Source organism: Stegodyphus dumicola, chromosome X1 (genome assembly GCF_044657685.1).
Source record: "Stegodyphus dumicola isolate Sdum_Otavi_A_Nest chromosome X1, ASM4465768v1".
Lineage (NCBI taxonomy): Eukaryota > Metazoa > Arthropoda > Arachnida > Araneae > Eresidae > Stegodyphus > Stegodyphus dumicola.
In genome coordinates, this window is record NC_140780.1 from 127,686,955 (window position 1) to 127,712,615 (window position 25,661).

Here is a 25,661-nt window from a genome sequence, read left to right on the forward strand (position 1 = left end):
AACTGCTTTGAAACTTTGAGTCCTTATTTTGCCCACACCATATTGGTCTGAAAAATGAAATTTTAAAAAAATATATTTACGAGCACCTTTTGCCGAAACTTGGCGATACATAGATACCAAGTTTGTGCAATTCTTTGAGTTGTTATTTTGGCTTATGGTGCCACTACACAAAGCCAAAATAACAAGACTTGCACAAACTCGGTATCCATGTACGCATCAACCTATTTTCACTTGAAAAAACATTAGAGAATTGCACACTCCCTTGACTTTATCCATGTAAACATCGACCTATTTTCACTTAAAAAAACATTAGAGAATTGCACACTCTTGGTGATAAATGAAACAACTTCGCGATAATATAAGAGGTACCTTTTTCTCTACTCTAACCATGAAATTTCTTGACTTTTCGTAAAATTATTATACCTTTATCGCCTCCAAAATGTCGCCAAACTACCAGTTACCATATTGTAAAGATAAACCATTAGTTTTTCAAAACATTTACCTAAAGAAGAAAGAAGACAGATACACCTAAGATTATTCACATGTGGAACAATAAAACTTTGTTTCTTGGGTATCACAATAACAAGGGCGTTCTTCCAAGTTCGTGGTAAAGCACCAAGATTCAAACATATATTAAATAATCTATGAAAAACTGCAGGAAAAAGCCGATGGAAGTATCTTATGGTTTCATTGGGAATAGAGTCCGGGCCAGGAGACCTTCCAAGCCCTAAATTACGAATTACATCATCAACCTCGGCCTGCGAAAAAGGAGGATCAATCTGAGACGCATAACTACTGCGAGCAGATGAGCGCCACTGAGTATGAAAGTCATTATCAAGTCTCACACAATCACGAGGAATAGCTTTATCAAGAATAGCATCGATAGTTTCCTCCAAGAAAGACGTAAAGTTACCGCTTAGACGTAAAGCCGAAGGCCCGAGATCTCAATCTTCCTCATAAAATTTTCTTTAATACCATAAGTGTAAATTTTTTTCCACACATTCTCATTATTGATATCGGAAAGAAACTTCCTCCAAGACTCTAATTTGGCCTCAATAAGCATTTCATTGTATTTTTTTTCTTAAATCAAGGTATTTCCGCTTATACAAGTCCCTTATATCATTGCTAGTAGTCCTCTGGAACCTCCGTCTAGCCGCGTTGACTCTCTTTCTCATAATGGAAATTTCCAATGACCACCAAGGTACTTTTCGCCTACCAGTCCTTCTAGTAGGCATAGATTTAATACATGCCCGAAAAATAACTGAAGTCATAAAATCTACAATCACATTAAGTGAGTCAGTGCTTGAGCAAGAATCCAAACCATTAATGATCAAAGAAATATACTGTGAACAATATTTTTCAAAATATCCCCAATTTGCTTTTTTTGTATTAAACAAAATTCTACTGACAGCAATTAAAGAAGCATCAGAAACAGATAAGTCGAATTCAATCATTGCATGATCTGACAATGATTCACAGTCCGAGAGACACCAGTGGGTAACATTTGCTAGCAAATCAGCTCCCGTAATTGTGCCATCTATATAGCTTGATCCCTGTTCCGAACAAAAGGTAAGGCCACAGTCCTCATTGATCACATATAAGTTATAGGAGCTGACAAAATCTCCAAGCTTGTTTCCTCGAGCATCACTGTAGGGACTAAACCACAGTTCAGACTTACTATTGGAATCCATACCCCAAATAAGCTTTGCAAGATCCTTAGCCTGGAAGACCCGACTTATTTTATGCAAATCAAATTCAATACATCGGGAGGGCTCAAAGTAGTATGAAAATAGAAAATATTTAGTATCTTTAAAAATAATATCAAGAGTCACCATATTATAATCCAAGAATCTCAAATCCAAAAAAGTAGGTAGAAATCCGGCTCGAACAACAATAGCAGCCTTTATGACCTCTGAGTTAAAATCATAGTATAACCTAAAGGAACTCGGAAAGCCAGGCATAAGACCATGATAAGAATAAGGTTCTTGAATAAAAGCAACAGAAACATTGTTTACCTCCATATTCAAAACAAGTTGCTGAGTAGCAGCCTTACATCTATGTAAATTAATTTGAACAAATTTTAAAATAAAATTATGACTATTATCCATAATTTGTTCTTACTATATTTTGACTTCTTATAAATTCATGACAAGAGCAACTTTCAGAAAAAGGCAAATGGCTTACATTTAATTTTTTTTTCTCATCTTTTATTTTTTGATTGCGTCTAATGCAATTGATATAGACTTTCAAATTCTTATGTGGGCAATTTTTACTTTCATGTTCACGTGCACAGAAATAACAAGTGCGTAGATTTTTACAATGTTCAACACGATGATTATATCCCAAACAATTAAAACACCGATTAATCACGACAAAATCATCCACCGTACAGATGCTCCAAGAAATTTTTAGTCTACATTCCTGTAATATACCTCTACGCATGTCTGGATGCACCTCAACAACTAAATGTCTCGTATTTTGAAATTTCCTTAACGTAAATCGAATTCGAGATTCACTCCATTTATTTTCAGAGGCGATAACATCTGGATTTTGATTTTTTAAAACATCCTCATCCCTTATCTCATTAGGGGCATTTTTTATTAAGATCGTAGGATTCCTTCGTTTGGAAGGAAAGGTAGTTAATTCCAGTGATTTTACTTGAATTTCAGTTTGTATCCTTTTTAAATCATTTTCAGAGGGGCATTCTATCAATACCTTGCCATTTCCAATATTTTTTAGATTGAGAATACCCACTTTTTTCTCTACAGGATTAATTTGTAATTTAAGAATCTTCTTAATATCCTCTGACGAACGATTTTCCGAAGAAATGACAAGACCACAACTTAAAGAATTTTGTTTTGCATTCTCCACAGGAGATGTCAGCACAGCACTAGCATACGTTGGTTTTACGAAAATGTCTTTAAGATTTTCCCTACAAGCTTCACGGTAACCCAACGACTTAATACGTTCAAAATTCTTAGTAATCAAACACTTTAACTCACACATTGCATGCCTTGCCTCTTCACGAATATTCTGGTTCATATTACACTTTGACTCAATAGCCGTTTCAAGTTTATCATAGCAACATTTAAGCGCACTATAAAACACATCATCGTCTTCGTCCATCTTGGCATTCTTTTACTTCGTAGCACTACTCAAAGAAGTAAACAAATCGTTAAGCTAGGCTTAACCATACCGAAATCTTGCAAGAGCCATAATATTAACAATATCAACTTCTTTTAACTTGAAACAAATTGCACAAATATAAAGCTGAGCACTTGCACAAATAAAATTATACACAATAAATAGTTTACACACATTAATTATCGCAAAATAAAGCTGAAAATCAGAGCTCAAGAAAACACACACAGCAATGGCGCGAGCATGCGCAGTACTCCAAATACTCTTTTGTACACATAAAAGCGCATTTAACTTGTAACAGGAAGATCTCTTATATCAGCTATATCATGTGAGCTATATCAGCTATATCAAGTTTAATCCAATTTTCGAAACTTGCTTCTCCTAACTGTTAAAGAGCTGTGGATGGTAGCGGACTCGAGCAGCTTGTCTGCCAGCATAAATTCCATACATTCTATATCAGGCTAAATTTATGGACTATTGTCTATTAACAGGACTTCTGTTTTCCAGAAAAACAGAAGATTTAATTATTTTGGTTATCGCAAAGCACTCGAGGGCTGTCCGCGTAAGAGGAAGGAAGCCTTTGTGGAGGAGATGCTAAAGGAGAAGCTAAAGGAGAAATTCTTAAAGAAGAAGTATTCACGTTACACGTGCGAAAAAATCACAGAAACTCCCATAGAGGAAGATAAAAGCAATAGTTCAACAAAAATGTCTGGCATAGTGATACAGGATCTAACGCCTCAGCGCAGAACGTTCATACTGCTTCTTTCCGAAAATACATGAATCTAAGGCTATTTAATGTTATCTCAGTTTTCATTAATAAATTTCCACCTCCAAAGGAATCTTTTTTCCCTTTAAACTGATGGTTGATATTGTGTTACTGGTTTTATTCAGATAAATTGACGACGATTATCTACACTGCATGAATGATGTTTGCAAAAGTTTTAGATGAATTGTAAGGTAGATAGAAATGGCAGGAACCATTCCGATGCATAGTTTTGCTTGATATATTTACGCTAGAGGCTGCTGAGAGCTATAAAGACAAATTTCTGGTAGCACACGTTCTATGCCTCCTCGTTAATAAGGCTAAATAGGGGTCTTTCCTTGCCACTGTATGCCTCAGACGAGCTAGATTGGGGCTCTTTGACACATCTTCAGGCTCATTAAGTTACTCTTGCAGCTGTGATACTACTCTGGGTTTAAAGCATAAATCCCTCATAAGAGGCGGAATTCTCCAATTAAGAGATGGATTTATTGCTTTACGCTGAGTCAAATCAGAAACGCGTTTATGTGATATGCAGAATGCAGCTACAGACCGTAAATATTTACTTGCATTCTCTGAATAACGAAAACTAGACAATTTTCTTTTCTATGAGATTGTGCAGGCAATTTAATTTGCATACATTTTCGTTTTCGATAAGTTGATACTCAAATATTTCTTTACTTGAATGTTTCAAACGAATATTTACATATATTATGCTAATTTTATTCACTAATCATTCATATTCACTAGTCATGTACTGCTTTATTCACTAGTTGCTTACTCAAGCAGCAAAATGTTCGGCTTTTATTTATGAATATACCTACTCAAAGCATTTATCCATTTTGCTACGCCCCGCAAGTGGCAAGCGGTTAAAGACTGCTGATTACTATTTAGTTTATTTTAGTACGGCAAAGCACGTTAAGGCTATCTGCCTAAGGACAGGGATACCTTTATGGAGGACTTTCTAAAGAAAACTCGGTCATACCCATGTTACACATGCCCAAAAACACGCCCTGCAGCCAGCCCGTTTGCTAGGAATTGCTAGCCCGTTTGCCATCTTCGAGCTACCAATATTCATTGACTTTACCGTTCGACCACGGATAGCCATCTGCTGAATTCTGATAGTTGGTCTTGGGTTCTAACCTAAGCGAATGGGCGGGCTGATTGGTTAGTTTTCTCCATGTGAAATGTGAATGCCAGCCAGTTTCCCTTGAGAAGTTCTCTCCGAAGGCATCCCTTTCTTTACGAATACTGCTTTCGTATCCTTTGCCATATTCAAATACAAGTCGCTCGACTGCTGATAAGTACCTATTAAAAATTTATCACATGATTTTTTCTTTGAATTGAAAGAAGTGGAATCCCTTCTTTTTTTTGTTTTCACTAAATGCTATTTTAAATTGTTTCTTTGTAGTCACTTATTGTCTTTTAGTCTTAGTCTCTTATTTTCTTTGTAGTCACTTATTTCTTTGTAGTCACTTATTGTCAACAAAATGTACTGATTTTCAAATTTAAATATTTTCAATTTTCAACTAAAATATGAGAAATTCAATTAATTTAATAACTTTCAACACTTCGCCGATTTAAATATAATTTTCACGTCATTATCACATCGGATTGCTCAGGAAAGTATTTTAGGAATGATATGATTTATATATCTGTGGTAATAAAATGACAAAATAGAGAATGTAATATAAAACATGAGTTGGATTTACGAATTCTGTATACACTTATTGTTATAGTTATTTCATTCTAATTATTGCATGTTTAATATTTTCACGCTAAATAAATGTTTATTATCTTAAAACCCAAATATTTGCTTTTGATATGAATATTATTAATATATTTATTTGCATATGAACTGGAATATGAGCAGCTAATATTTCACATACAAACGCTTAATTTCATTTTTGTCAATGTAATTTTAATAATCTTTTTAAGCAATAGGGCCCACCAGCGGCCGAGCGGTAAAGTCGCTGAACACTAGTAGTTCGGTCCGAGGTTCGAATCCCGCGAACGGGCTGGCTGCATGGATGTTTTCGTGGTTTTCCCCATGTGTAACGTGTATACGAGCCAGTTTCTCTTAGAAAGGCATCCCTCCCCTTAAGCAGATAGCCCTAGTGTGCTTTGCCATAATTAAATACATCACATCATCTTTTTAAGCAATAGTTGCTGATTTTTTATTACGGAATATTTCCGCAGAAATCAAAAGTTGAGAAGTTTTTTATTTACTTATTCTAGTAATCAGGAAACTCAGCTGGAGCCCATATCAAAAAGCCGTAAATTGCGCCTCCCCCCTCCTGTTTACTAAGAATGGAAAACACATAATTTTAAAATTATGTAACATCAGCTTGGCCCCCCTTGAATGTTGTGCCCGGGGACGGATGTCCTGCCCTTGCCACCATAGTCTGGATGCACTGTTTTTAAATGTTTTTAACGAAAACCTAGTGGTGGCTCAAATAAAGTGAGCTCCGATATTTTATTGTGCAATTGATACGTAATACTAACAAGAAATTACATTATTATGAAGCAGTTTTTATCATTTGATCAACATATTTATTCTTTCCTCCATCCTGAATGTTTTTATTATTCCATTTGATTTAAATGATAGACTATATTAATTTATTACTTGCATTACATTTAATTTTAATTACGCATTACTTTGTTTGATTTATTGTTATTTTATACATTTTTATTATTTTATTTTCCGGCACTTTTATTTTAGAAATTAAGCTCGGCTGGTAATCATTTCTTCTTCAAACAATTATCTGTGATAGCTTATCATCCGCAACAGATAACAGTAATGTAATAAATATCTATAAATGGTTAAATTCAGTTTCTTTGCCCAATACAAAAACTTGCGTCAAGCTTGAACATTCCTTCCGTTCGGAAATGTTGGCGACCACACCGATAACGAGCTTGGCGAGATCACAACCTTCATTCAGCCAACTCAGCAACCCTGCAGGAACATAGTGAAGGCTAGCTTTCTGAATGCAGATTCTGTATCAACCATCTTAGTTGTGGAAAAGGACTGTAGCGCCGCAGAGAAGCTGTCTGGCGCAATTTTTTTCCGACTTAACGTATGACACGTTTTTTTCTATATACAGCGTGGAATTACTTTTGAAAGGCATTGTGATTCTAGTGCCGAATATGACTTGAAATTGTTGTGTGGATTATAGTTCAACTGACAGATTGTTTGTACTGTACTGCGATCAATTTCTTACCGGCTTAAGCTGTAGTATAGGATGTATACATGTTAATAATACAGGTTTCAGGTATGTTTGCTTGCTTTGTTTGTATACCATTTTCATGTACACTTTTTTGGTGATTACTTGTTTTAGCACAATGGGCAGAATTAATGCATTTTGTTACTCTTATTAACGCAACCATGTAAAAAATCTGGATGCTGCATAATATTTAACGATTGCTTATTAAAAATTAATTTATTAAAATATTTATTTAACTTCCTTTTTGCTCTCATTTTCTAGTATAATTACTGCCCTGGTAAAAGCAGAATTGCAATTTTTTTGGAAAAAAATTGGAAAATTCACGAGAAAGCTGTTAATAAATGAATAAAATTTTTAATATATATATTAAATAAATAACCATTTTCCTCTTATAAAATGAACTGCATTCTCTTAATTCACATCGAAATATGAAAACTAATCCCATTACGAATCTCAGATACTCTGCAAATTTCAAATTTATCCCACTAAAATCTCCCTGGCGTTACATTGAAATGCCGGTGTGCATTAAATAGGTATTAGATGTCGGTATGAAAATGTAACTTAACATTTTTTTTCTTAGCTTTTAGAAATTTTTTCTAGAATTTCCTGTTAATGTGGTATGTAATTTTCTTAGATGTGTTTTTGTTATAATTTTTAATACATTGTTAACAATGATCTTTTTCGAAAAATATCAGTTACTCATTTTACACCTTTTTTTGGGTACAATCGACGTGAAATCACTGGATGGCATGGTATGTAGATTAGGATGAACTGATATTTTATCAATGTCTTGTTTGTTTTGCAAAGTCACAGATGGAGTAAAACTGTAACACCACCTTATGTTATCTGTTTACTTTTTTGAGACCTCTAAAGGAACGTCTATCGGAGTTTCAACATAAGTACTTGAAATCAAAGATACGGCCTGTGACTGTTTTCAATAATTTAATGTTCACCACTATTCCCAACCGAGATATAAAAAGTATTCATTCAGTTCTTTTTCAAAATGTCCGGAAATTTTGGACCTCTGATGTTTTTATATGAATGTACGAATAAATATAGGCGTCGTATCTATATTTAAAAAAACAACTCATAATTAAGATAAATAAGGATTGTTGTTCGTTTCATTATTTTATATTTGAAGAAATCGAAGAATTACCACGAAATTTTCCTTTAAACATTGAGCGAATTATCCAAAGGAAAGTCTCTGTACTCAATACCTTAAATTTCACGATAGTTATTACACCTTGAAGCAATTAATTTCAGACTTTCGCCTGAACTTTTTCCAAATAACATTAGTGTCTTCCTTGCGCTTGATTCGATTTATAGTCGAGAACTACCATTACAATTAAATATCTTCTAGGTAACAGTTCCATAAAATTTGTCATTCATTCTTGGGGTGGGTATGGCATTACGTGTTGATTTGTCATGGGCATTGAAACTGCTGAGATGTAAGTTTTAATTTCGGCTGTGAAATACCAAAGAATATTATTTGTAAACAATAAATGAAATATGGTATTGAGAAAACAAACAAAACGATTATCTAAGGCTAAACTATTACAACGAAGGAGACCGACTATATTTTGTTTGAAATGTTTTAAAACAAAATTTAAAAATATAAAAGCAGTTTCAAAATTTATTCCTGTTTTAATATATCATGTTTGCATATCAATAAATTCGAACTGTAATATGACTTTTTTCATAAACCTGTTATATTAGCACCACAATCTGCATTGAACTATCAATTGTTTTCAGTTGGAGTAGCATTTATTTCGTTTACCGCTTACGGATTGCAATAATACGAATTAAGCAGAAATTTAAGCTTTGGAGAATTCATTTTGCGTGTATTGCGTGTGGTGCACGTGAGACTTACCTTTGAATTCTATTTTATATTACAATTTATCCTCATATAATGATTCAACATGCAGAGCAATTAATGAAACATTTACGTAAGAGTAGTAATACTTCGAATATATGCTATGTAAAAATTTCCTGGACTTTTTAAATTTTGTTATAGGAAGAGGAAGGTATTACATGCTTTTTTAATCAAATGTATATTTCAAAACTTAACAAAAGCAAGACGAGAAATAAATTTATTAGAACAAAAAAGAGAATAAGAAATGAGTCATGCCTCTCTTAAATAAAGTGCAGTCAACGAAGTGTTAATAATTTATTGTGATGGAATAGAAAGCAGAAAAAGCAAAGCATGATGATACCTTCCTAAGTTGGTAACTTTGCTGAGAGCACTAAGATGAAGCGACATGCTGTAAATCACACGAAACAATGACGCTACTGAAACAGCTGTTTGATGACCGCATCATCTCGAAGAATCTTTGACCTCCTTGTTCTCGGACTTGACTTCCTAATTTTTTCCTTGTGGTTTCCTGAGAGGGGCACTCGACAATAATAATCTTTCCACTTCTGTTAATGTACTGAAGTAATATAGTACTGGAGAAGCAGATGAAAAAATCGTTGAGAAATTTCTTCTTGTATGTTTAAAATAATATTAGTGGGTGAACTTGTATTTTCAAGGAATAGTAGATACTTGTCTTGAAAGAGATTTTTAGGTCTTACATAAACTTAGGTGTTTACTACATAAACCTATATGTTTAACAGGTATACTACATAAACTTATACTTTTACTGCTTTTAACTCGCCAGAATAATTATACCCTCAGCCGAGGAAATTTTATACATACTGTGATAAACAAACTCGGCAAAATGTCTTATGATGACCACCTCTAAAAGTGAGCAGTATTACTGAAAATATATGTTCGTATGGTTATGTTCTCTAAAACGACCATCGCCACAGAAGACCAAAACTTTATAGAACCATGGGTGCTCCGCTTAGGGAAGTTTCATGAGTATATGTGTCACGAGAATATGGCAGCTTCAAAATAAAATTTCGGTCCCAAAAGTATCGAAAGGAAATCAAAAGAATATTATTGAGCCATAAAATCATTTTTTGCTGAAAGACAGTCTGTGGAATTACAGATGAAAATCAAAATTGCTAGATCGGAACTACGAGTTTAGCCAAAAGATAATTCTAGACATGGGCATACCAAAAGAATTCAAACAAAATACGTTGTGTCGTTTTCCATGAAGTTAGACAAATATTATTTTATGAAGGTAAGGTGTTCAATATATAAGACTAATTGGATTTTTTTTTTTTAAATTCAAGCTTCCTTTAGTCAAAAACGCTTCAAAAGAAAAAGGATTGCGGTATTTTTTTAAAGTCTGTACTTCCTTTTTTTTTTTTTTTTTAAATATTAAATAGAGCTTGTAATTGTACTGGCGTGATATCTACTCGAATATTTTATGTTGAATCCTAATAAAAAATTTATTAATTGTCGCACAACAATATAGCCGAAGACACTAAATCAATAAAAAGATTGGTATTATGCTAATTTATTTTAAATGTTTGTGATAAAGAAAGCAAGTTAATCATATTAGATTACCATGTCAAAATCGTGAGGGATGTGGGAAAAAATTATACGGTATTACTCCGGATTTAGTTTTGCAAGATAAAAACCTATCAAGATTTGTACAGTTTATCATCTTCCATGACTCGAATGCACTTATGAAGATCAAAATGTTTCACTTATTGAAGAATTTTTTTTTTTTTACAACAGTGGTATAAATAGCTTATATTCGAATAGATTTTTAGCTATCTAATTAGATAGCTAAAATTTATAGAATTAATCAATTCGCTTTTAAGTTAACAAAAATACGATACGCTTCAACTGCCGGCAATATAATTTGAAACAGTACATACCGATTTCAATTGTTAAGTAACAGTGGGAATAGCTTTTAAATGTCAGAATTGGAAAGCAAAATTTTTAAGGTGATATTTTGTAAATGATGTGGTAGATCCAGAAATCCATTTTGAAGTCGTTTCTAATTTCGTTAAAAATGTGTAATTCGGATGTCTTTGAAATAGTTTATCACATGTGTTATCCAAGAGAATTATCTCTATTATTAGAGAGCGAAATTTTTTTCGCATGGTTACGAGTCATTTCAAACCGGAATCCGTTCTGGTTCGACGGCTTTAGATACTGAATTGGCCTTTTGTTTCATCTGTATTCGGTTCGAATGGTTTTCATTGATAGCGAAATTTCTCCATGTCAGAGAAAGGTACTATTTCATGTCAAAACAAGTTATGCAAGTAATCCAAACAGTGTATTTCTGTTCTAATGCTAATAGGCTGAATTCCGATTTTTAGTCTATTACTTTGGAATTTGAATATTATACTTTCCCTTTCACCATGTTCGTATGGAAATGTTCATTTCTTTGATTATAGAATTGCTGATGTTTACTTGGTATTGAAGACCGTAATTTAAAAGTTCCATGCGATGAAGTCGATCAAATGGTTGACAACTGTCAAATAATAATGCGGATTTTTCATTGCGGATTTCGTACTTGCGAGAATTTGCATTATTATCGATGGATTAAGTTATTTTTGCTTTGTTTTAAAATACATTTTCAGTGTGTAATAAATATAAAATTGTTCTAAAAAGATTGAAATTAAAAAAAGATCCACATTTCATTTTCAATTCGATTTCCGATGTACCTCTTGTAAGGAATGGAACGTTGAAACAATGTACTTCTTATTCCAATGTACCTCAAGAAATCCTCTTCTTGTGAACCTCAACTGTGATCGGCAACTGGTTCGTAAAGTTCACAGTATGTCATTTTAAAAGCCAGCATTGGTGCGCTAGTCCAAAAATTACATGAGATCCTGTCGTAACATTTAGGATGCTAATGAAAGCGTGTAATATAAAGATATAATGGAATATATATATATAAATTTTATAAAATAATGTACTAACATCTGATTAAACCATAGAACTACCATAATACAATGGAGCATTAATATAAATTTAGAGTATGCAGATGTTCCCCTTTCTTCTTCTAAGCTGCCAGAAATCGTATTTGTTCTTTTCAAAGCTTTTAGCGGCAGAATTCTGTTTCTCAAATTATGCCTGTAGATGGACCAACAATATGAAAACTTTAATATATTTGTCGCCAGCAAACCCGAATGTCTAACAGTACTGAATACTGGTTGTTCGATTAACGACTGGATGGGCTGGCTGCATGTGCTTTTCTTAGTTTTGGGATTATGGCAAAGGACAGTGAGAACTATCTGTCTAAGGAGAGTGATGCCTCTTTGAAGCGTTTTTTAAGGGAAACTGATATTCAATTACACACGGAGGAAATGACAACTCCCATGCAGCTAGATCGCTGGCTGAGATTTTAATCCTGATGTAACTTCCGGTGTTCACCGCTCAGGCGCTGGCGGGCCTTTCCTCATATTTAACTTGAAATGTATTGGCCAGTATTCCTTGGAAAGCTTTCTACGGAAGCATGCCTCTCCTTAGGCTGGTGGCCATCGTTTGCTTTGCTGTAATTGATTAAATACAAAATTTGCAGAAGAATTTTCGAATTTAGTACCTAACGAAAGCTTCATTTGGATCAGATTTAAAATTTTATCCCAACTCTATTAAATTTACTCCTATTAAATAAGAATTATTATTCAGTAAGATCTGGGAGGAGATGGGCAGAATTTCTCCCATTTATCATTTGTACCTTATACACCAGTGGTCTCAAACTCCCAGGCTGCATCCGGCCCCTGAAGCAATTTTATCTGGCCCGCGAAGACTTTTCAGTAATGTGTTTGTGCAAATACTGTGGTGAAAGATTTCAAGGCTTAAGGTATTTAATTCCGAGTTTATATTATTTTCCTTTCCATTAGAAAATAAATATGAATAATGTACCAGAAAATCTATAAAGAAGCTAATTAATTTACAGAGTAACATAAATTTTATTCAAAAATTTAAACACAGATTTGATGAACTTTTATTCCTTCTTAGCCCCCCCGCCCCCACCTCCCAAAATTAAGCTAGCTACGAATTTTTACACTAATAACAATCGCTTTGTTGGTAAAATATACATTAGCACTTTTTTCCACAGTATATAATTAATTAAAAAAAAATCCAATTGAACCAAAACATGTACATGTACAATCTATGATGAAGATAATTTCTCTTCAAAGATACAAACTTATTCAGAACCCAAACCTCAGCAAGTGTAAAGCAATAGTATGAAATAAAGAAGTTTATAATTATTTACATACAAATATATGTATTCGTATTAGTGCCTCGACGAAAAATTCAATAAATAAAAGCGTTGTTATTAGCTTGTTATTATTTATTCTCAAGTTTTGTTCCATTTAATAAATTTTCTCTTAAAATTTAGAAAGTTTTCATAATTTGCTTACTTTTAGTTTAAGTTAAAGTATGTTATTTAATGATTACTTGTTTAAACTATTTCAAAGAAATGCCAATCTTAAGAATTTAATATTTAGCTGTCAGTATATCTGAATTACAAAGTAAGGAGCAAAAATATCATACAGGTACCAAACTTCAAATAGAAAATAAGTAAAAATTTGAATTTTTTTCTTTGAAATATTATTGTTGTTTATGTATGTTTTGTTACATATTTAGTAAGTGAAATTTAAAATTTCAATTTTTTTAATTAATTTTTTTTAAAAAATAAAATTGATACTTACGTATTATCCGTCGACCATGAAACTTTCGCCAAGCAGAGCGATTTAGCGCTATTTATGGATTAGGTTAGGTTATTTAATTACGGCAAAGCCTAGAGGGCTATCTGCCTAAAGGGAGGGGTGCCTTCGTGGAGGACTTTCTAAGGGAAACTGGCTCGTATACACGTTACACATGATAAAACCACGAAAACACCCATGCAGCCAGCCCGTTCGCGGGATTCGAACCTCGGACCGAATTACCAGTGTTCAGCGACTTTACCGCTCGGCCGCTGGTGGGCCCAATTTATAGATAAGCGTGTCATAACAAGATACTCATAACATCTGACTTTTTGACTGATTCTAGATGACGCAGATATAACCACAGCTGATTATCGATAAGCCAGCTTTTCTTTTTACGAACAAGGATATAAATTGTTATTGCAGTATTTTATTGCATTTTTCAAAAAAAAAAAAAAAAGTTATATTTTTGACCCGACTTCTACAGAATAACAGGCTGTGGATTGTTTTCAAAGTCATGATTGTGCCATTAAAAAAAAATTAGCTTAATGGGCACTGTCAAGTCAGCCGAATATGGCTGACAAAACAATAATACATGTATATTCGAACAACTGGTCTGTGGGGAGTTTATCGAGTTTATTAATAAATCATACGAGTTACGCTACGTATCGAGTTTATAAAAGCGAAGTTTCTAATAAAATAGTAGAACTTGTTGAAGACCTCTTTACCAAGTGCAAAAAACATAGCAGGTCGAATAGTGATTGTTTATTAATAAAATAGGCGTCAATTTCTTCAGAATTTCGCATAAACGATTGTCGAAAATTTGTCGGTATTTCCGCCAACTTTCAAGGTTCGACCGTAGACAAATTTCATGGTCGACGGGACGACACCAAGTACCATAAAAAATTTTCATTTTATTGCTCAACAGCGTTTTCAGATCTTGCATTCCGTCCGCTTGCAATCTGAATTTGAGACCACTGCCTTACACAATAAAGCAGTTCATTGTAGCATTTTAGGTGGTAAAATTATCTCAAAATTTATTATTATTTTATTTCCTTTTTTCTGTAGGTTTCACTGTATAATAAATAAAACAATATTATTCATAGACTATATAATTCTAACATGACAGCCAAGAACTGCATATACTTCATTTATTACCTCATCATATCAATGAAATCGCACTATTTCCTGATTGTTTCCAAACGTCACGGTATTGTGGTTTAAAATAGCTGCAGTTTACATTAAGACACCACACCCTGTTTGGAGAAAATGTTTTCAATATAAATATTTCATGATCCTCATTCATCTAAAACCATTAAAGTTTGACGACATTCCAAATAGGTTGTTATTAAACTCAAGTGAAAACTACATTATTAATGGTGTTTAGACATATTGCCTCTAAAAATATCATTGCATATTAAGTTGTTCTTTTCGATACCAAATTTCCAAAGTTCTAGAACGTGTTTTTTGTTACATTTTTTTAAAGTAATAATTAACTATCTGCGTCAACTGTCATCTAAAAGCTTAGTATTAACTATGGGAGAATATAACAAAGAAACAGCTTACTGAAATTGATTTTTTTTATTATTTTTTTTTAATATAAACATGATTTTCGCGCTAAGAAACTGCGTGCGTGTTAAATTGCACTAATATTTGTGAATGCACGATCAGTTTGGTGCAGTCGACGATAAATGAGGATACCCGGTCTTTGCAAGTAGTTAACAGGTATTGTCCCACATTTATCATTAACTAAATTTATTTTTTTTTAATTATAATATTTCTTTACATTTTCTTATTTTAATGCGTAATATAAATGTATAAATTTTGAAACATACATACATGAAAGAGAATATAAAAGTAATTGCATTCAAAATAAAATTCATGGAACCCATAAAGTTCGAGCAAACATTCATAAACTAGACCATCATACGTAAAAGTCACAGTGTGCAAATATTGCTTTTGCACCATATAAAAGAAAGTTTACTGCATATGGACTTATAAAATAATGGAATTTTAAAAGAAAAGGTAAAAATGCTACTATTATATCCATGTCATAGACAATAGGGCAAAGACGTTTGGTCAATAACAAATAAGCAAAGCAACTGGTACTTGCGTATTAACAAAACCACCTTTGCGCAATTTGGCAATTTTTTTACAAATGAAAAGGTAGACGTTACTTATTGGGTAGAGGTTGGTGGTTTTCGCGAATTTTTTTTTTTTTTTTTTTTTTAACGTTTTGTTGTGTGTTACCTTTATTTATTACTCGTAAATATCATGTTCTTTGAACTTAAACCATAAAATTTAGTTCAATAGTAATGTCGCAAAATAATTTTTAAATGAGCATAATCTTTAGAATTTCCAATACACAGTTCGACGCGCTAGAGATAAAAAGGTTTCTTTTCCCCCGTAGAGTGTGGCCATTCCTCGCTTTTAAATCGTTAAGTTTGTTACTCAAGTTAAGTTTAAAGTTTTACAAAATATGAAATCGATAATTAAAAAAATTCTAAATTTCCAATTTGGGGCTTCCGCATGATTCGCAGTAGGATTACGTCATTCAAAATTGGATGGCTCTAGATACCGTTGCTTTATCACAATGCGAGAAATATACATACATTTATGCAGATTTTTCATTATTTAATTTCTTCAAATATAATGCAGGACTCTAAAGTTTGTGGCAACAGTTTGAAAACTGAACCGACATTTATAGGAGTCCGACGCAAAATGCCAAAACGAAAGTAATAGTCCTTCGGGATTCAAATCCCTTTGGACTAAAAAACTTTCAAGACGTGTATAATGTGGGAAGCATCTCCCACATTATAAAGGCGGATTTCTGTAATATCAATTTGAGAAACAATTTTAAACCGTTATGTTTGATTGTTATAAGAGGGCGGTAGCTCGCACTTCATTCTGCTATGTTAGTAATATAATAAGTTAGATAGACAAATGTCATATATAATCTAAGGTAATGCCTTGAGACATTTATGTTTTCTTCTTCTTTATGTAAGTAAATAATACCCTTTAGTAAAATATTTATTTTCCGTAAATTAAAATTTTCTTAGTGTCATTTATTTTCAGTTTAGAAATAAGTAACAATCACACGAAAATTAAGGTAAAGGATAAAATACAAAATTATGTTTTAGCGTATAATCAGTGTAGCTGATTCTTTTTTGAAATTAGTTTTCATGTTGTCTGCAGTCTGAGTAATATGAAAGTACCTTTGAATGAATATACCTTAACTCTCTACTCGATAAATGGTATGGAGTAGTAAGAAAACACGAAGCAATATGAAAAGGTTAAATAACGGAAGATGAGTCGAAAGCGCTAATTATACTGAATCTGGTTCCTGCACTGAAATTTTATGAGATTAATTTTTGTTAGTTCTTTTTTAATACGGAATATACTTTGGGTCTAAAAAAGCGCTGACTCTTAACAGCATATTATACAACTCCTTAATTCGTCTCCTCCAGCGCCTTAGTTAGAAGATCAATACTTGCATAAAACTGTAGAACAATTGGGAAAATGATATATGATTATCTTTTTATCGATGTGTGATGACCTACCAAGTCCCATTTAAAAAAAAAAAAAAAAAAAAAATATGATTCCTTCTTACAATTTCTTACTGTTCTTTATCATTTACTAAAGTTAAATTCTTTCTTCTCGGCATTTCACCGCTGACGCGGCGGCTATCGACTGTTGATCCCCGCCAATGTTTAATTCCGTCCCAGTTTTGGTGGAGAACCAGCGGAGAAAGGATCCAAGAATCTTTCAACCTCTCGAGCGAACTTTTGGTTCGACAGTATTTTAAGTGCCTCTGTGCCGTAAAGACGCTGTACACTTACAAACATCCATGCCTTTTCGAGGAATAGTACGCGAGCTCAAGGCTCTGACAGCCGGCTTCCGTTGCACCATGCCAAGGCGGTAAAAGGGAGATTGAAAGTAAAGTTATATTCGCCTACGTTAAGTTTCTAAAATTAGGCAGCAGATATCTAGATATTTTCTGTTGACAGCACTTGCCAAACAATATTATGCAGAAAGGTGTGAGCAGTGCAGGATTTACGTATACGCTACACAATGCTATAAATATTGTTTTAAAATATAGTATGATATAGTAGTAGACTTATAAAGGGCTCTATATCTCAAATAGCTTAGGGTCTCATCAAGTCTAAATGCGGCCCTGGGTAAGAGAGCCAACGTTGCCTATTAGCGCCCGTTAAATTAGATGATTCTTTTTATCTTTTGTAATAATGTTCTTGTTTTCAAAATAAGAATTGTCAATAAATTTTCATTCTTTGTTTATTCAAATAATTAATCAAAGAGATGTAATTCTTACGTTTACAAAATTTGTGTAAAACTCAGTCGAAATGAGCTTTATGACAAAAATGTATTTTTCTGATTCAGATGTCAAATTGATGCATAAAATTGTTTGGCGCATGTTATCCTGTAGTGGAAATGAACAGGTATCTAGTTCATTCAGTTAGGAAATACCCTCTAAACGAAGTACCAGAAGCAAAAATAAATTTTGGTTTAATTTAACATATTAACTAATTTAATGGTGAAGAGGGAATTGTTTTTTTCTGGGCTTTTTGGATTTTTTATTATTTAATTCGTGACAAAAGTATTTTTAAGTTTCTTTAATCGTAAATACCTGATTTCTAATTACATCACCTAGCAGAGGGACTTGGATGTTGTGTAACTGCTTGGTGATATAAACGAATTGAGTTTTGTGGAGTACAATGTGAATTCATCGAATGAAGGTTGAAGCATGCTTTTGTAAATCAGTGACCTGTGGTGGATGTGAAGCGTGAAGGACGAATGACGCTTCCCAATTGGATTGTAATATGAAAACGTGCTGCGGACATCCGGACTTTACCTTCTATCGTCCGACGTTGAGTGAATCGTCTGTCATAGTTACCAGTTTCTATGGATTTGTTTTCATAAATACAATTTTGGGGTTCGCAAATGAGCAAACGTTTGAAGCTTTTAATTCTAATTGATTACGAATCGCTGTTATTTCAAGCTGAATAACCGAGTTCATTTTCACATACTCGAATGATGGACTCTTAACAGAGACTGAGAATGTTGTGTAAAAAACCTTGGATGTTTATTAAGACACATTAATTTATATTGCAGTCTAAACTGAAGTCTTATATAACCTATTAATATTTCAAGTTTTAGCCCAGTATGTGAAAAGATACCAAGCTTTTGACGTAAACAAAACTGTCGTTTTCTTCCTTGAAACGTTATCTTTCGTCACAGAATAATAACATCAGTGTATTTACTTTCTGCATTTCCTTTCTGGTAAAATTATTTAGCGACACTTTCATATTTTATTTTCATAAGTTTCTAAAGTAGTGTTTTATATTTGTATGAATGCCTTGTGTAAAATATCGGTATGTGCTATAACTAAACTAGAGGAATAAATCTGACGCAGAAAGAGAATGTTTCGATATTAGTGTAACACTTTTTAATGTAATTAAAGATCGTTCATGATCGATTAACAAATAGGACCTTAATTATTTTAAGTTAGGTTTTGTGAATCATGTTTAGCAAATTTATTTTTGTACATGAAATTCAGGCCCCCTTTTTTTAAATAAATTGAATGAATAAGAGATATAACTTCTGAAAATAGTTATATTTGTGAATAGCTATAAATTTCAAAAGCAGTGAGTGTCAATGTTTTATCTTACTTTATTGTATAAAAATCAGAAATTCCTGTTTTGTACGAGGTATGTTTAATGTGAAAGATAAATGAATGTGTTAATATTTATGCTTGCCAGTTCTTGTTTAATTTGCTAAAACAGCTGATTTTGCTTGTGGTATTTTCTTTTTCTTCTGTATTTCAAGTACTGAGAATCGTGTTGCTCGTGAAATAACATTATAATAATTAAAAATGGGGAAAACTATTTTTCACCCCAGTTCTGCCACAGATCACTTCAGTGAAATATAGGATAAAATGAAATAGGAAGATTTAAAAAAAAGCCTACTCGTCATTTCCTTTGACAGTGATTATGAATCCACCCATAGTTCTATGATCTCATGTTTGCTTGAGTCGCTGTAAGTTAGATCCACCTATAACATAAATGGAAAGGATGACTTATAGCCAAATAGGCTTTGGCTGTAAGTTACTCTGCTTAGCTCTAAAAGAAAGTTGCTCGACCAGTTTCCTTGATGGCTATAATAACTCCCGTAACCTCAGACTCTCCCTTAATTCAAGTTAGGATAATAATAAGGGGAAGAAAGGTCCCGTTACACCGGTTTTTAAACTTCCTTGCTCGTATTCTGACACCGATCAGCCCAACTTCATTTAGCTTTTGTTTTGTTTGAGAGATATGGTAAAAAGCAGGGAAAGCTTTCTCTCAAGGAACACGCTCTACTTGCCTTATTGTGTTCTGGCACTATATTGTCACGTTCGGGCTGCTGTGTATTATTTCTGACGTCAACGTGACGTCACGCACCAGTGGTGTGTACTGGTCCAGCAGTTTTTTTTCTCTTAAACTTTATAAATTACGGCAGACTTTAGTCGCCGATACCATTTATCCTGATGTTTTAAATCTAACTTCTAGAAAGCTTAAAGTTTATAGTACTTCTATTATTCAGTTACTCACAACCACCGTAGCCATAAATGCTGCCGTCTTTAGTTTGTTTTGGTTTGTTTGAGTATAGCAAAGCACTCGACTATTTGCCTGAGGGATAACTTCATCAATGGCATTCTAAGGGAAAATGACTCATAAACACGCTACACAGGGGTGTTACGAAAATGCCCATGCAGCTAGGGGATTCGAAATCTTGACCGAACTACTAGTGATTAGCGATTTTACAGCTCGGCCACTGGTGGACGTTTAATGGAAGAAAAACTTTCGCGGAGGACTTTTTAAGGGAAACTCACTCGCATTCACATTCTGCAAGGGAAAAACCGACCATGCAACTAACCCGTACATCTGGGATCGAAGCCGGATCCAACTCCTAGTATTCAGCGGTCAGGAGACAAACTCGATATAAATTGTTAATGGTTTTCCAAAAACTCATTTAAAATAAACATGTTGTTTTATTTTACTCAAAATCTTGTTTCATATAAGAGATCCTAAATCTTACCAATTTACGCAATTAAAATAATATGGCGGAAAAGTGATAACTATGAGGCAAATCTGGAAAGGAGTACCCGTTTGGTTATTAAAAAAAAAAAAAAAAAAAAAACGCGGATGAAGTTAGTTAAATCTTTTTATTCTGAAAGTCTATAGCTTGTGCTATTATTCAAAATATGTACTACAATAGCCCAACATTAGGTAACATAGGCTGCAACAGCATGCTAAGTACTGCTAATAGCCCGACTTAGGCGAGTTGAAAGTTGCGCGGTTTCTTATTTTCCTTATTTTATTTTACACATTTACGCTTGTAATTGCATTTGAAACTGTCAGTAATTAAGAAAATGTTGATAAAAGATTACTCTGCCTATATAGTATTTATTACAATTGCATTTAAAGAAATAATATGCATCAAAGCATGATTATTCCGTTTGAAAGATCTTAAATAGATGTATGAAAACTTATTTTATATAATTCCTTGTTACATACGTTTCTTCTAAACAATCACTTTTTTTTAGCCCTTGATCCTATTTAACTCAAATAAGGTTAGACCTCCAACTTACACACTTTTCGTCGGTGTACAAGGTATTACGCGATTTTCACCGAGCAAAGTTAAAATTGTCTCTCTGCATGACTGACCAATTTACATGCTTTTAATATAAAAAGGTTTCATTTATCAGACATCTATTCATTCTTTATTTGTTACCAAACAAATATTAATTTCTGGATGTGCTACGTAATTTTGAGTTAAATACAATCTTTTAATTTAAAAAATTAAGAAATATCAAGTATTTCTATGATATATTTTATAGCTTTTTTGTGGTAAAAACATTTATTGTAGCATCTAAAAGATTTTGCATGTTTCTATTCGAATTTTGTACTTCATCCTCAGATGAGACTTTGCATATACTGTTAAAAAATTCGCTTTGAGTTAATCCTGCTGTCAATTACGGAGAATTTTGTCACATCAGAGTACATTCAGGTTAGCAGTTACTACGGAAGAAAAAATTTCGTAACAGCCGAAGCCTTGGTCGCAAAAGAGCAGGTGTTTGACTTTTAACTGCCCGTTGCTCTCATCTGGGAGAGAAGTGCTGGCAACCAGCTCGTACAGTGATACTTTTTCTTTCTCCGATTTTTTTACTTTTTTAGCATGGCGGCTCATTATTCATTTTCCTTCTCGTTATTTCCTGCTAACTTGACCTGCAGTGTCTTTTCACCGTCATGAAATAAAATTCCAGTTTTATTTCCCAAATTACCATCTAGGTTCCAAGAGCGTAAAAAATGTTTTTATTTAGAAAAAAGTACTTGAATTTTACTTAAAGTAATTTCTATTTTTTTAAATTTATTTTTCCACTTCAACTTCTCTATTTTATTTTCTGTACTGAATAAATATATCATTAAAAAAAACTTGGAAGGCGTACATTAATATTACAGGTGTTTTAAGTTTTTTATTGTTTATTCTGCAGATTTCACTGAAATCCGATTACTCGTTCTCTTATTTATTTCTTTGTTTTTAAATGTAATTTTTTTCATGCTACGTAGATTTACATGTATGCAAGGTTTGATATATTACAAGCAAATGAAAAAATAACGTATCTCAAAGTCTTCAATCCACATTCTTTTTTAAACTCTTTGACAAGACGCAGAGATTTATACCATTGTTTGAGCTGGACATCTAAGCATTATTTCATATCAACATAGATGGTTGGCAGAGGAAATACCTACAATGAGTAGAGCTGAAAACGAGCTTTCATGATTGAAAATTGTATCAGTTAATTTTCAAATCCTTAATCCTGACTTAGTATTTTTATGATTTTTCCTATGGGTCGTGCATGCATTAGATTCCTGTAAATAGTCAATCAAGCATTAATTTTAATTAATATGGAAACGTTGTTTCTATGGAACTTTCTGTCAGAACCTTGGGATTCTTCTTATATTGCGACCAGTGGCTGGGCGGTAAAGTCGCTAATACTGGTAGTTCGATTCCCGGCGGAAAAGCTAACTGCATGGGCGATTTTTCCCATGTGTAATGTGGATACGATCCAGTTTCCCTTCGGAACACCTCCAGGAAGACATCTCTTCTCTTAGGCAGATAGTCCTTGCGTATTTTGTCAAAATAAAATAAACCAACACAACCCTTATTATGAACCCCCAAAATAACAAGGTGAAAGAAACGGCCGTAAGTGGTTTCAAAATCTGGATTTTGGATAAGAATTAAGTTTGTTGATTTTTTTAAAAATTTCCTGTATATATTTCCGAAACAAAAGAAAGGAAAGGTTGAAATTGAATAAAGTACCCGTGTGATTGCTTCAATAAAGTGCTCATGTGAAACCTGAAATACTCACATATGTTTAACACATAATCAAATATTATTATAGTGTATGCTCCTTTACAGCCACTTAATCTCTCTGCTCAACAATTTCTTGTTTGCTAGTATAGATGCGAGCAGTTAGTGAAGTTCTGTAACTTAAATCTTGTATTAAAAAGAATGGAAACATTTCGTAATTTCATATTACATCAGTTGTTGTCGACCGTAATCGATCATACTCTATTAATATCTGTAATAATTTATTGAATAGGAAGACTGCCTTCATTCTTTAGATATGATTGAAAGGAATTCAAGAGTTTATTAAATGAAAGCCTGGAGGCACATCTTAACAGTATTTTTTTTTTTTTTCTCTCTTTAAACTGTATTTAACATATGAGTGACACGTCATTAATCTGTCGAACTTGTTTTATTTCTTCACATATTATACCCTTACATACTGATTGTTTGCTCCAGAAAATGGAGTTTTTTAGAGCTGGGTATTATTGCGAGAGAATATTTTGTTAGTAATTCTGTTTTTTCGGAACGCTGTTCGACCATGTACAGAGTATACAGAATCATGCATTGCATACTAGAACAAAGAAATAAATATCAGCCTTTAAAAATAGGCAAAGTTTAAACTTAGACTGATCCTATTTAGTAGAAAAGCTCGTATTAAGGTTCATGGTTATTCAAGGAGCAGAAATATTCTTTAATTGCTAAGTATCAAATTTAAAAAAATAGTTTTTCCGAGCCTTATTTATTCCTTCATTTATTGTGTATACTGAGAGAAAATAAATTATCTTAGGTAATAACAGCAAATTACATATCGCTGCATGTAAAAAACATCCGAAAAAATATATAAATTTGAAAAAAAAATTAAAACTTAAAACCTCTCGGTGAAACCAATAAATTAAAAAATAATTGACGAAAAAGAATAAAGTTAGTCCGTCAATAAACAAGTCATGAAACATTTTTATAAATACATTTAATAAAACAAAAAGTAATAGAAATAAAACGTTAATGAATATACTAGAATAATAAAAGATTGCATTAAACCCGCTCTCATCACGATGGAGGGGGAGGAAATATTATATATATATATTTTTTTTACAGACTAAAAATGTTTATTTTATTTTATTTTATTTTTTTTTTTTTTTTGAGCCAGCCTTCTAAAGACTTGAAAGAGTATAAATTTAAAATTAGTTCTGCTTTGAGATTTTGAAGTGTCCGTTTCTGTAAAGGAAAAAACTATTTTTTTTAAATTCAGTATTTTTAAATTAGACGAAATTCTGAAACAATAGATATACATAAAAAAAGAGAAAAAGAACACAATTAAAATCTGATTCAACGTTGTCAAGAGGACTTCCTCCTGACAACAATTTTATTAAAAAATTTTAAAAGACAATTGATTTAAATTTATTTTCTTTCAAGTATTTAAAAAGTTAGTTAAAATTTTTTTTCTTTACTTTTTTAGTCTGTAATTAATTTATTTTTCAGCATCATTTTGCGCAGAAATAATTTTAAGATCGTTTTATTTAAAAAATGTCTGCAGTACTATATATATATATATACATATATATACGTAATAAATACTATATAATTGAAGTAGTTTTAAGACCAGTATTTAATTATGTGCAATAAGTTGTAACTACTGGCGGTAATATTGAAAAAATAAAAAATATGTAAAGGTTCTGATTTCTTGACTAGTTTATTTATTCACAGTGGTTTATTGCTGACGCAAACAATTTTTTTATTTTTATAGTAGCAAGTAATAGTTTCAATATGTATTGAATTTAATTTTTTTTTCCTTTTTCTCCCTCTCTCGCTATATATTGATATAATTTATAACATGTCAAAAACTTATAAGATTAATTTGGTAAAATTTCTTTAATTTGTCATGCAAAAATATTTCTTTAAACCTCGAAGTATACGATTAAGTTAAGTAACTTCATCTATCTAAATTTACACTAGGTATACACAATGTGTGGGAACGGTATTTTTAAGTTTCGTCATCGAGGAAACATTTACCATCATTAAAAGTTGAAACTTCCTCCTGCGAGTAATTTGAGATTCTCTTTTTCTAACATCACGTGCGCTAGTGAATTTGTTCTGTAGATTAAACACCATAAAAACGCGCTTTTCTGAAGCCGTTCTTTATACGGCCGATCAGTAATGTAAGGAATTTACGCTCTGCCGATTGTTTTAGACGAAGACTGTAATTAGTAACGCTAGTCTTGCTGACTTTGATAATAAACTCTGGTAATTTCCCATTTGCCACATGTAAGGAAAAGGATCTGTAAAATGGACGTTTTGGTTTTAATTAACCCAATTTGTGTTGGAACAAAAATTAGCACGTATGATTTCGTATGCAACATTTCCTATTTTCCTATTTTTTGCTTCCTCTTACAGTGATGATAATTTAATTTACTAAGTTAGAATCACTCACCTATGCACATATGTTGGTGGACTAGGCCGGTTTAAAGTAAATTAGCTTTTTTTTTTTTTTTTTTTTTTTATATACTTTGAATACTTTTTACTTTGAATAAATTAAGAGGAGATACCAGTTTTTATGCATCATTTTCGTTACA

General features: G+C 32.7%; 1 protein-coding gene across 3 annotated transcripts in view; it reads left to right on the forward strand.

Annotated features, from left to right (window-relative positions):
- The first annotated feature begins 6,877 nt into the window (after positions 1-6,877).
- LOC118196119 (uncharacterized) overlaps positions 6,878-25,661 on the forward strand; it is a 326,905-nt gene continuing 308,121 nt past the window's right edge. For all 3 annotated transcript variants that reach the window (XM_085808355.1, XM_085808356.1, XM_085808357.1), the window contains exon 1: positions 6,878-7,173. The gene's annotated coding sequence lies outside the window, so the exon portion shown is untranslated. The remainder of the gene's footprint in view (positions 7,174-25,661) is intronic.